Genomic DNA, 13,070 nt, shown 5'->3' on the forward strand with positions numbered 1-13,070 from the left:
CATCAAACACTCTATACAAGCACTTCAAATAGTCAACAAAGAATTTGAAACCCTAGAAATCCTTATTTAAGTCCATTTTGGACTAGGATTTTCTTATTGGACCTAATGGGCCAATAAGCTTCCAATTTGACAATTTGGGGCTTAGAACTCTTAAATTGACCATAATTGGACCCAATTGCATGAAACTTAACATTTTGAGCCTCAAAAGCCTAGAATGGACTAGTTTATCTCGAATGGGCCTTATTGGGCCATAACAAAACTAAATAGCCCTAATGGGCCATAAAACTCACACTTTGATGAATATTGGGCCGTGAATTCCTCTAAAGGCCTAATGGGCCGAAAACCTACTTAATGGGCTCTTGGTTTCGAACAAAATCAAGCAATGGCCCAAGATAAACTACTTGCTTCCTCCTAAGTCCAAGAATTCGGCCCAACTACAAAAGAAAACGGGAAGAGTTGACTTTTAAGGTTGCCACGTCACTAATACACCACATACTTCCATGCATGGACCAACATGCATCTATAATGGTCACCTCGACTCTCTCTCTTCTTCTCCCTATTACTCTCGGCCGAGAATCAACACACAAACACACACAGAACACTTCAAACTCTCTCTAAATCTTCAAGAACATCTCCTTACCTTCCTCAAGAATCTCGAAAATTTAGAATGGCATCAAGAGAATTTTCACTTTTGGTAAGTTGTTGTCATACACAAGTTTTTATTTCTATCTTTAAGCTAAGAACACTCCTTAATATGGCTTCATTTTGTGATCATGTCTTCTAGGACCATCAAAGCTTAAATACTTCCTCTAAGAAAGCATTCAAGCCAAAAACAACCTCATCTTCTCTGTTTTTCTTCAAAACCGAACCCACAAACCTAAGGTGAGTTCGAACCCCTCTATTTTCGTTTTCATATGTTTTATGAAGGAGAATACAAGTAAAATGTGTAGATCTATGTGTATGTGTATGTTATGTGTGATTTCATGTGTTTATGTGGTAAATGTGTAACAAAAAGAATAGAAATTTCGAGATCTATGACTCTAAGAGGAAGATAAACATGATCTAAGATATACTACACTAAAACAAGTCAAGAACAATTACCCTCTAAGATTAAAATATACATATTGCAACATAAAACTCATTTTTGGGCTATATTTGTCAAACAAACAAAAGTTGGCTTGAAAAATTGCTATTCACGGTTTTCTCAAGGATTAAAAGAGTCAAAACAGTAAAAATAAGTGTTTTTATGAACATCATACTCTTTTAAAGGTTAGAAATAAAATTTATGGCTTATTGGGCCAAATTTTGGGCTTTTCGGCCCATTAACTCAAAAATTGCGAAAAATACAATTTTTCAAGGGGTTGAAATGGTAAAATTCTCGAAACAAGGGGAAAAAGAGTAAAAAAAAATAAATTCAGGGGATTAAAATGATATTTTTCCAAACAAGGATCAAAAATGTAATGTTTTTGGATTTTGGGCCAAAATTGTGAAAGTTGCAAAAAGTTAGGGCTTTAACCGAAAAACACTTTCTGGAAGTGCTGAAACTGCCAAAGAATAAGTGTTGAGATAAAAATATCACTTGAACAAGTCTATGGGTCAAAAGTGTCAAGAAAATGGTTTTAAGGGCTTAAAATGTCTTCTTTTAAAAAAAGGACTAAAATTGACATTTTTCCTAACGAAGGGCTTAAATGGTTCAAAACAATAGTTTTGAGTCAACTATTTTATCTTTAAAATATTGAGTCAAAAACGCCAAATTACAACTCACGAAAATAGAAAGACGAATATACATATAATCCTAAATAACAACCGATCTCGTGTCGTTACGAATCTAAAAATCAATCTTTCCGACAACTATGCAATACCTAAAACAATTAAGTATTCAAATCTTTGGGCATGAAAGTTCCAATCATGCTTGTTGGGCCTTTGTGACCCATTAACATGACTTTTGGGCCCAAAGTATAATAATAAATGTTATTGGGCCTTCTATGACCCAATTTCATATTCCAGGGACCCTCAATGGTTTTTATGTGCTATTGGGCCTTAGTGGCCCATTAGCATTGCTAGTAAGGTCCAAATAAATCAAATGCGAAATTGGCCATCATGCCCTTCGTATACCCAATAGCCATAAATAATACGTGGGATTAGTAGGACCTTGTAATCCTCTTCTCCTCGTTTATTAGGCCTACCATCAATTCAAGTAAATCAATACCGGTCGATAATCAATAGTAATCAAATTCATTAGGGATTAAATGAGTAATAACGGGAGGCACCAACCAGTGTCGGTCGTAGTCTGTAGTTATAATCAAAGTCTCCTGTAGGGAGAGTGAGAGTTTTGTTGGGGTACAAAGTTTTCCATGAATGACTTTGTAATGTTTGATTTTTGTAAAACCCACTTGTATGTGGAGTATTAGCCATTGTGACTCATGTGTGATAGAGAGTGAGAGAGAGACATGTAAACACTTCTATATAAGTGGGTTTAGACCACTTGTAGAAGTGTGCTTGAGAGATGTAAAAATGAGTGTGTAAGTGTGTGTTATTTATACAGTCTAGATCAAGATCCTTTTTGTGTAACACCATACATATTCAATACATCTCTTAAACACCCAAATCACCATGCTCAATTGTGTAAGCTTTAATTCCGCATGCCAAACCATGTTCTTTGTCACTAGAATTGGTATCAGAGCGGGTCTTCAAGATCAAGGTGATTTTTGATGAACGATTCTCGGTTTGGCAAATTTTTTCGCAATTTGATCAATTTTGGTGAGTCTCTCTCTATGATCTCTCTTAATTTCATTGAATCCGTGCGTTGTGTTTTTGATTTGTGATCATTTGACTCATTGGATCAAATTTTCTTTGAAAAACTAATTGATGATCCAATAATTTTTTTTTGATCAAGCCTACAGTAAATTTCGTTATTGTTCTTTTGATCTAAAAATACCGAGCCCAAACTTTAAATCTTCGTCGTTAATGTTCATGATCTAACTTTCAAGCCCAAAATAATGATCTTATTGTTCATTCTAGAGTTGAGCCCATTTCCTTAGCTTGATATGATAAACTCATTGATTTTGGTTGAGTCCATAAATCTATTGATTCACTCTCAGTCGTTTGTTCCGCACCATACGCATAAACATGTGGTACATTCATGGACCTCTTTGAAATCAGAGTTCTTGGGTTTCATCTTTCGCAAGTATTTTGTTTATCGATTTAGTCGTAACGAGAATCTCCTATTCGTCGAAGAACCAGTCGAAATCATAGACAGGGAGGTGAAACGTACTAAGCAAAGTCGCATTCCGATTGTGGAAGTACGGTGGAAAGCCAAGCATGGGCCAGAATTCACATGGGAACACGAACACCAGATGAAGTAGAAATTCCCTCTAACGGGGGGATGATGTCACAACTAGGAATTTTGATGCTTTGTAACAACAACAATGATAACATTTGTGAACGAAAAATATGAAAGCATGTCTGATGATTATTCAATAACAACAAAATTTCCATCAAACACTCTATACAAGCACTTCAAATAGTCAACAAAGAATTTGAAACCCTAGAAATCCTTATTTAAGTCCATTTTGGACTAGGATTTTCTTATTGGACCTAATGGGCCAATAAGCTTCCAATTTGACAATTTGGGGCTTAGAACTCTTAAATTGACCATAATTGGACCCAATTGCATGAAACTTAACATTTTGAGCCTCAAAAGCCTAGAATGGACTAGTTTATCTCGAATGGGCCTTATTGGGCCATAACAAAACTAAATAGCCCTAATGGGCCATAAAACTCACACTTTGATGAATATTGGGCCGTGAATTCCTCTAAAGGCCTAATGGGCCGAAAACCTACTTAATGGGCTCTTGGTTTCGAACAAAATCAAGCAATGGCCCAAGATAAACTACTTGCTTCCTCCTAAGTCCAAGAATTCGGCCCAACTACAAAAGAAAACGGGAAGAGTTGACTTTTAAGGTTGCCACGTCACTAATACACCACATACTTCTATGCATGGACCAACATGCATCTATAATGGTCACCTCGACTCTCTCTCTTCTTCTCCCTATTACTCTCGGCCGAGAATCAACACACAAACACACACAGAACACTTCAAACTCTCTCTAAATCTTCAAGAACATCTCCTTACCTTCCTCAAGAATCTCGAAAATTTAGAATGGCATCAAGAGAATTTTCACTTTTGGTAAGTTGTTGTCATACACAAGTTTTTATTTCTATCTTTAAGCTAAGAACACTCCTTAATATGGCTTCATTTTGTGATCATGTCTTCTAGGACCATCAAAGCTTAAATACTTCCTCTAAGAAAGCATTCAAGCCAAAAACAACCTCATCTTCTCTGTTTTTCTTCAAAACCGAACCCACAAACCTAAGGTGAGTTCGAACCCCTCTATTTTCGTTTTCATATGTTTTATGAAGGAGAATACAAGTAAAATGTGTAGATCTATGTGTATGTGTATGTTATGTGTGATTTCATGTGTTTATGTGGTAAATGTGTAACAAAAAGAATAGAAATTTCGAGATCTATGACTCTAAGAGGAAGATAAACATGATCTAAGATATACTACACTAAAACAAGTCAAGAACAATTACCCTCTAAGATTAAAATATACATATTGCAACATAAAACTCATTTTTGGGCTATATTTGTCAAACAAACAAAAGTTGGCTTGAAAAATTGCTATTCACGGTTTTCTCAAGGATTAAAAGAGTCAAAACAGTAAAAATAAGTGTTTTTATGAACATCATACTCTTTTAAAGGTTAGAAATAAAATTTATGGCTTATTGGGCCAAATTTTGGGCTTTTCGGCCCATTAACTCAAAAATTGCGAAAAATACAATTTTTCAAGGGGTTGAAATGGTAAAATTCTCGAAACAAGGGGAAAAAGAGTAAAAAAAAATAAATTCAGGGGATTAAAATGATATTTTTCCAAACAAGGATCAAAAATGTAATGTTTTTGGATTTTGGGCCAAAATTGTGAAAGTTGCAAAAAGTTAGGGCTTTAACCGAAAAACACTTTCTGGAAGTGCTGAAACTGCCAAAGAATAAGTGTTGAGATAAAAATATCACTTGAACAAGTCTATGGGTCAAAAGTGTCAAGAAAATGGTTTTAAGGGCTTAAAATGTCTTCTTTTAAAAAAAGGACTAAAATTGACATTTTTCCTAACGAAGGGCTTAAATGGTTCAAAACAGTAGTTTTGAGTCAACTATTTTATCTTTAAAATATTGAGTCAAAAACGCCAAATTACAACTCACGAAAATAGAAAGACGAATATACATATAATCCTAAATAACAACCGATCTCGTGTCGTTACGAATCTAAAAATCAATCTTTCCGACAACTATGCAATACCTAAAACAATTAAGTATTCAAATCTTTGGGCATGAAAGTTCCAATCATGCTTGTTGGGCCTTTGTGACCCATTAACATGACTTTTGGGCCCAAAGTATAATAATAAATGTTATTGGGCCTTCTATGACCCAATTTCATATTCCAGGGACCCTCAATGGTTTTTATGTGCTATTGGGCCTTAGTGGCCCATTAGCATTGCTAGTAAGGTCCAAATAAATCAAATGCGAAATTGGCCATCATGCCCTTCGTATACCCAATAGCCATAAATAATACGTGGGATTAGTAGGACCTTGTAATCCTCTTCTCCTCGTTTATTAGGCCTACCATCAATTCAAGTAAATCAATACCGGTCGATAATCAATAGTAATCAAATTCATTAGGGATTAAATGAGTAATAACGGGAGGCACCAACCAGTGTCGGTCGTAGTCTGTAGTTATAATCAAAGTCTCCTGTAGGGAGAGTGAGAGTTTTGTTGGGGTACAAAGTTTTCCATGAATGACTTTGTAATGTTTGATTTTTGTAAAACCCACTTGTATGTGGAGTATTAGCCATTGTGACTCATGTGTGATAGAGAGTGAGAGAGAGACATGTAAACACTTCTATATAAGTGGGTTTAGACCACTTGTAGAAGTGTGCTTGAGAGATGTAAAAATGAGTGTGTAAGTGTGTGTTATTTATACAGTCTAGATCAAGATCCTTTTTGTGTAACACCATACATATTCAATACATCTCTTAAACACCCAAATCACCATGCTCAATTGTGTAAGCTTTAATTCCGCATGCCAAACCATGTTCTTTGTCACTAGAATTGGTATCAGAGCGGGTCTTCAAGATCAAGGTGATTTTTGATGAACGATTCTCGGTTTGGCAAATTTTTTCGCAATTTGATCAATTTTGGTGAGTCTCTCTCTATGATCTCTCTTAATTTCATTGAATCCGTGCGTTGTGTTTTTGATTTGTGATCATTTGACTCATTGGATCAAATTTTCTTTGAAAAACTAATTGATGATCCAATAATTTTTTTTTGATCAAGCCTACAGTAAATTTCGTTATTGTTCTTTTGATCTAAAAATACCGAGCCCAAACTTTAAATGTTCGTCGTTAATGTTCATGATCTAACTTTCAAGCCCAAAATAATGATCTTATTGTTCATTCTAGAGTTGAGCCCATTTCCTTAGCTTGATATGATAAACTCATTGATTTTGGTTGAGTCCATAAATCTATTGATTCACTCTCAGTCGTTTGTTCCGCACCATACGCATAAACATGTGGTACATTCATGGACCTCTTTGAAATCAGAGTTCTTGGGTTTCATCTTTCGCAAGTATTTTGTTTATCGATTTAGTCGTAACGAGAATCTCCTATTTGTCGAGGAACCAGTCGAAATCATAGACAGGGAGGTGAAACGTACTAAGCAAAGTCGCATTCCGATTGTGGAAGTACGGTGGAAAGCCAAGCATGGGCCAGAATTCACATGGGAACACGAACACCAGATGAAGTAGAAATTCCCTCTAACGGGGGGATGATGTCACAACTAGGAATTTTGATGCTTTGTAACAACAACAATGATAACATTTGTGAACGAAAAATATGAAAGCATGTCTGATGATTATTCAATAACAACAAAATTTCCATCAAACACTCTATACAAGCACTTCAAATAGTCAACAAAGAATTTGAAACCCTAGAAATCCTGATTTAAGTCCATTTTGGACTAGGATTTTCTTATTGGACCTAATGGGCCAATAAGCTTCCAATTTGACAATTTGGGGCTTAGAACTCTTAAATTGACCATAATTGGACCCAATTGCATGAAACTTAACATTTTGAGCCTCAAAAGCCTAGAATGGACTAGTTTATCTCGAATGGGCCTTATTGGGCCATAACAAAACTAAATAGCCCTAATGGGCCATAAAACTCACACTTTGATGAATATTGGGCCGTGAATTCCTCTAAAGGCCTAATGGGCCGAAAACCTACTTAATGGGCTCTTGGTTTCGAACAAAATCAAGCAATGGCCCAAGATAAACTACTTGCTTCCTCCTAAGTCCAAGAATTCGGCCCAACTACAAAAGAAAACGGGAAGAGTTGACTTTTAAGGTTGCCACGTCACTAATACACCACATACTTCCATGCATGGACCAACATGCATCTATAATGGTCACCTCGACTCTCTCTCTTCTTCTCCCTATTACTCTCGGCCGAGAATCAACACACAAACACACACAGAACACTTCAAACTCTCTCTAAATCTTCAAGAACATCTCCTTACCTTCCTCAAGAATCTCGAAAATTTAGAATGGCATCAAGAGAATTTTCACTTTTGGTAAGTTGTTGTCATACACAAGTTTTTATTTCTATCTTTAAGCTAAGAACACTCCTTAATATGGCTTCATTTTGTGATCATGTCTTCTAGGACCATCAAAGCTTAAATACTTCCTCTAAGAAAGCATTCAAGCCAAAAACAACCTCATCTTCTCTGTTTTTCTTCAAAACCGAACCCACAAACCTAAGGTGAGTTCGAACCCCTCTATTTTCGTTTTCATATGTTTTATGAAGGAGAATACAAGTAAAATGTGTAGATCTATGTGTATGTGTATGTTATGTGTGATTTCATGTGTTTATGTGGTAAATGTGTAACAAAAAGAATAGAAATTTCGAGATCTATGACTCTAAGAGGAAGATAAACATGATCTAAGATATACTACACTAAAACAAGTCAAGAACAATTACCCTCTAAGATTAAAATATACATATTGCAACATAAAACTCATTTTTGGGCTATATTTGTCAAACAAACAAAAGTTGGCTTGAAAAATTGCTATTCACGGTTTTCTCAAGGATTAAAAGAGTCAAAACAGTAAAAATAAGTGTTTTTATGAACATCATACTCTTTTAAAGGTTAGAAATAAAATTTATGGCTTATTGGGCCAAATTTTGGGCTTTTCGGCCCATTAACTCAAAAATTGCGAAAAATACAATTTTTCAAGGGGTTGAAATGGTAAAATTCTCGAAACAAGGGGAAAAAGAGTAAAAAAAAATAAATTCAGGGGATTAAAATGATATTTTTCCAAACAAGGATCAAAAATGTAATGTTTTTGGATTTTGGGCCAAAATTGTGAAAGTTGCAAAAAGTTAGGGCTTTAACCGAAAAACACTTTCTGGAAGTGCTGAAACTGCCAAAGAATAAGTGTTGAGATAAAAATATCACTTGAACAAGTCTATGGGTCAAAAGTGTCAAGAAAATGGTTTTAAGGGCTTAAAATGTCTTCTTTTAAAAAAAGGACTAAAATTGACATTTTTCCTAACGAAGGGCTTAAATGGTTCAAAACAATAGTTTTGAGTCAACTATTTTATCTTTAAAATATTGAGTCAAAAACGCCAAATTACAACTCACGAAAATAGAAAGACGAATATACATATAATCCTAAATAACAACCGATCTCGTGTCGTTACGAATCTAAAAATCAATCTTTCCGACAACTATGCAATACCTAAAACAATTAAGCATTCAAATCTTTGGGCATGAAAGTTCCAATCATGCTTGTTGGGCCTTTGTGACCCATTAACATGACTTTTGGGCCCAAAGTATAATAATAAATGTTATTGGGCCTTCTATGACCCAATTTCATATTCCAGGGACCCTCAATGGTTTTTATGTGCTATTGGGCCTTAGTGGCCCATTAGCATTGCTAGTAAGGTCCAAATAAATCAAATGCGAAATTGGCCATCATGCCCTTTGTATACCCAATAGCCATAAATAATACGTGGGATTAGTAGGACCTTGTAATCCTCTTCTCCTCATTTATTAGGCCTACCATCAATTCAAGTAAATCAATACCGGTCGATAATCAATAGTAATCAAATTCATTAGGGATTAAATGAGTAATAACGGGAGGCACCAACGAGTGTCGGTCGTAGTCTGTAGTTATAATCAAAGTCTCCTGTAAGGAGAGTGAGAGTTTTGTTGGGGTACAAAGTTTTCCATGAATGACTTTGTAATGTTTGATTTTTGTAAAACCCACTTGTATGTGGAGTATTAGCCATTGTGACTCATGTGTGATAGAGAGTGAGAGAGAGACATGTAAACACTTCTATATAAGTGGGTTTAGACCACTTGTAGAAGTGTGCTTGAGAGATATAAAAATGAGTGTGTAAGTGTGTGTTATTTATACAGTCTAGATCAAGATCCTTTTTGTGTAACACCATACATATTCAATACATCTCTTAAACACCCAAATCACCATGTTCAATTGTGTAAGCTTTAATTCCGCATGCCAAACCATGTTCTTTGTCACTAGAATTGGTATCAGAGCGGGTCTTCAAGATCAAGGTGATTTTTGATGAACGATTCTCGGTTTGGCAAATTTTGTCGCAATTTGATCAATTTTGGTGAGTCTTTCTCTATGATCTCTCTTAATTTCATTGAATCCGTGCGTTGTGTTTTTGATTTGTGATCATTTGACTCATTGGATCAAATTTTCTTTGAAAAACCCATTGATGATCCAATAATTTTTTTTTGATCAAGCCTAAAATAAATTTCGTTATTGTTCTTTTGATCTAAAAATACCGAGCCCAAACTTTAAATGTTCATCGTTAATGTTCATGATCTAACTTTCAAGCCCAAAATAATGATCTTACTGTTCATTCTAGAGTTGAGCCCATTTCCTTAGCTTGATATGATAAACTCATTGATTTTGGTTGAGTCCATAAATCTATTGATTCACTCTCAGTCGTTTGTTCCGCACCATACACATAAACATGTGGTACATTCATGGACCTCTTTGAAATCAGAGTTCTTGGGTTTCATCTTTCGCAAGTATTTTGTATATCGATTTAGTCGTAACGAGAATCTCCTATTCGTCGAAGAACCAGTCGAAATCATAGACAGGGAGGTGAAATGTACTAAGCAAAGTCGCATTCCGATTGTGGAGGTACGGTGGAAAGCCAAGCGTGGGCCAGAATTCACATGGGAACACGAACACCAGATGAAGCAGAAATTCCCACTAACGGGGGGATGATGTCACAACTAGGAATTTTGATGCTTTGTAACAACAACAATGATAACATTTGTGAACAAAAAATGTGAAAGCATGTCTGATGATTATTCAATAACAACAAAATTTCCATCAAACACTCTATACAACCACTTCAAATAGTCAACAAAGAATTTGAAACCCTAGAAATCTCGATTTAAGTCCATTTTGGACTAGGATTTTCTTATTGGACCTAATGGGCCAATAAGCTTCCAATTTGACAATTTGGGGCTTAGAACTCTTAAATTGACCCTAATTGGACCCAATTGCATGAAACTTAACTTTTTGGGCCTCAAAAGCCTAGAATGGACTAGTTTATCTCGAATGGTCCTTATTGGGCCATCACAAAACTAAATAGCCCTAATGGGCCATAAAACTCATACTTTGATGAATATTGGGTCGTGAATTACTTTAAAGGCCCAATGGGCCGAAAACCTACTTAATGGGCTCTTGGTTTCGAACAAAATCAAGCAATGGCCCAGGATAAACTACTTGCTTCCTCCTAAGTCCAAGAATTCGGCCCAACTACAAAAGAAAACGGGAAGAGTTGACTTTTAAGGTTGCCACGTCACTAATACACCACATACTTCCATGCATGGACCAACATGCATCTATAATGGTCACCTCGACTCTCTCTCTTCTTCTCCCTATTACTCTCGGCCGAGAATCAACACACAAACACACACAGAACACTTCAAACTCTCTCTAAATCTTCAAGAACATCTCCTTACCTTCCTCAAGAATCTCGAAAATTTAGAATGGCATCAAGAGAATTTTCACTTACATCACCAATTCTTGGTAAGTTGTTGTCATACATAAGTTTTTATTTCTATTTTTAAGCTAAGAACATTCCTTCATATGGCTTCATTTTGTGATCATGTCTTCTAGGACCATCAAAGCTTAAATACTTCCTCTAAAAAAGCATTCAAGCCAAAAACAACCTCATCTTCTCTATTCTTCTTCAAAAACCGAACCCACAAACCTAAGGTGAGTTTGAACCTCTCTCTTTTCGTTTTCATATGTTTTATGAAGGAGAATACAAGTAAAATGTGTAGATCTATGTGTATGTGTATGTTATGTGTGATTTCATGTGTTTATATGGTAAATGTGTAACTAAAAGAATAGAAATTTCGAGATCTATGACTCTAAGAGGAAGATAAACATGATCTAAGATATACTACACTAAAACAAGTCAAGAACAATTACCCTCTAACATTAAAATATACATATTGCAACATAAAACTCATTTTTGGGCTATATTTGTCAAACAAACAAAAGTTGGCTTGAAAAATTGCTATTCACGGTTTTCTCAAGGATTAAAAGAGTCAAAACAGTAAAAATAAGTGTTTTTAAAAAAAGGACTAAAATTGTCATTTTTCCTAACGAAGGGCTTAAATGGTTCAAAACAATAGTTTTGAGTCAACTATTTTATCTTTAAAATATTGAGTCAAAAACGCCAAATTACAACTCACGAAAATAGAAAGACGAATATACATATAATCCTAAATAACAACCGATCTCCTATCGTTACGAATCTAAAAATCTATCTTTTCGACAACTATGCAATACCTAAAACAATTAAGTATTCAAATCTTTGGGCATGAAAGTTCCAATCATGCTTGTTGGGCCTTTGTGACCCATTAACATGACTTTTGGTCCCAAAGGATAATAATAAATGTTATTGGGCCTTCTATGACCCAATTTCATATTCAAGGGACCCTCAATGGCTTTTACGTGTTATTGGGCCTTAATGGCCCATTAGCATTACTAGTAAGGTCTAAATAAATCAATTGTGAAATCGGTCATCGTGCCCTTCGTATACCCAATAGCTATAAATAATTCGTGGGATTAGTAGGACCTTTTAATCCTCTTCTTCTCATTTATTAGGCCTACCATCAATTCAAGTAAACAAATATAGGTCGATAATCAATAGTAATCAAATTCATTTGGGATTAAGTGAGTAATAACGGGCGGCACCAACGAATGAAGGTCGTAGTCTGTAGTTATACTCAAAGTCTCCTGGAGGGAGAGCGAGAGTTTGTGTATATATCTATACGGGGATGAATCCCTCACACCTCAGCTGTTCGCTACTGTCAGACTCGAGCAGTCTAGGGTGACAAAATCTTAAGATCAATTCCGGCGTTCGCCAGAGTGCCAAGACAGTCGAACTAGTCATTATCATGCATGGTTGTAATGACTCACATATATAAATCCAATACTATTCGAGTAATCAAGGCAAATCAGAATCATTCGTTGTGATGGAATAACAATTCGAACAGTTATATGATATTTTGTTATCGGAAAACATCGGGTTTTCCGGGGGAGATCAACATTTTTCACTGGTACTTTTAATACAAAGCTTATCATTTATAAACATTTTGAAATCATCACCCATATATTTACGGATCTTCACACTTCTCTAAATATTACTAAAACAAAACCTTAAATTCTTCAATGAAGAAACATCAACCCTTGATTGCATTTCCCTTCTTTAGTCTCCACCTTAGGATCATTTTGCTGACATCATCCTGACCAAAAAAATACACGCGCCTCCCGAATAAAACTTCCTTCTTACGATTCATTCCTAATTTCATTCTTATGTTTTCTCTCTAAACAATCAACACAAACAGCTCCCTTGAAACTCAATAGATATGAACCCTAACCCCTTCCTTTTGT

This window comes from Lactuca serriola, chromosome 1, assembly GCF_051521515.1.
Source record: "Lactuca serriola cultivar US96UC23 chromosome 1, Lser_US96UC23_V15, whole genome shotgun sequence".
In the NCBI taxonomy this organism is placed as follows: domain Eukaryota; kingdom Viridiplantae; phylum Streptophyta; class Magnoliopsida; order Asterales; family Asteraceae; genus Lactuca; species Lactuca serriola.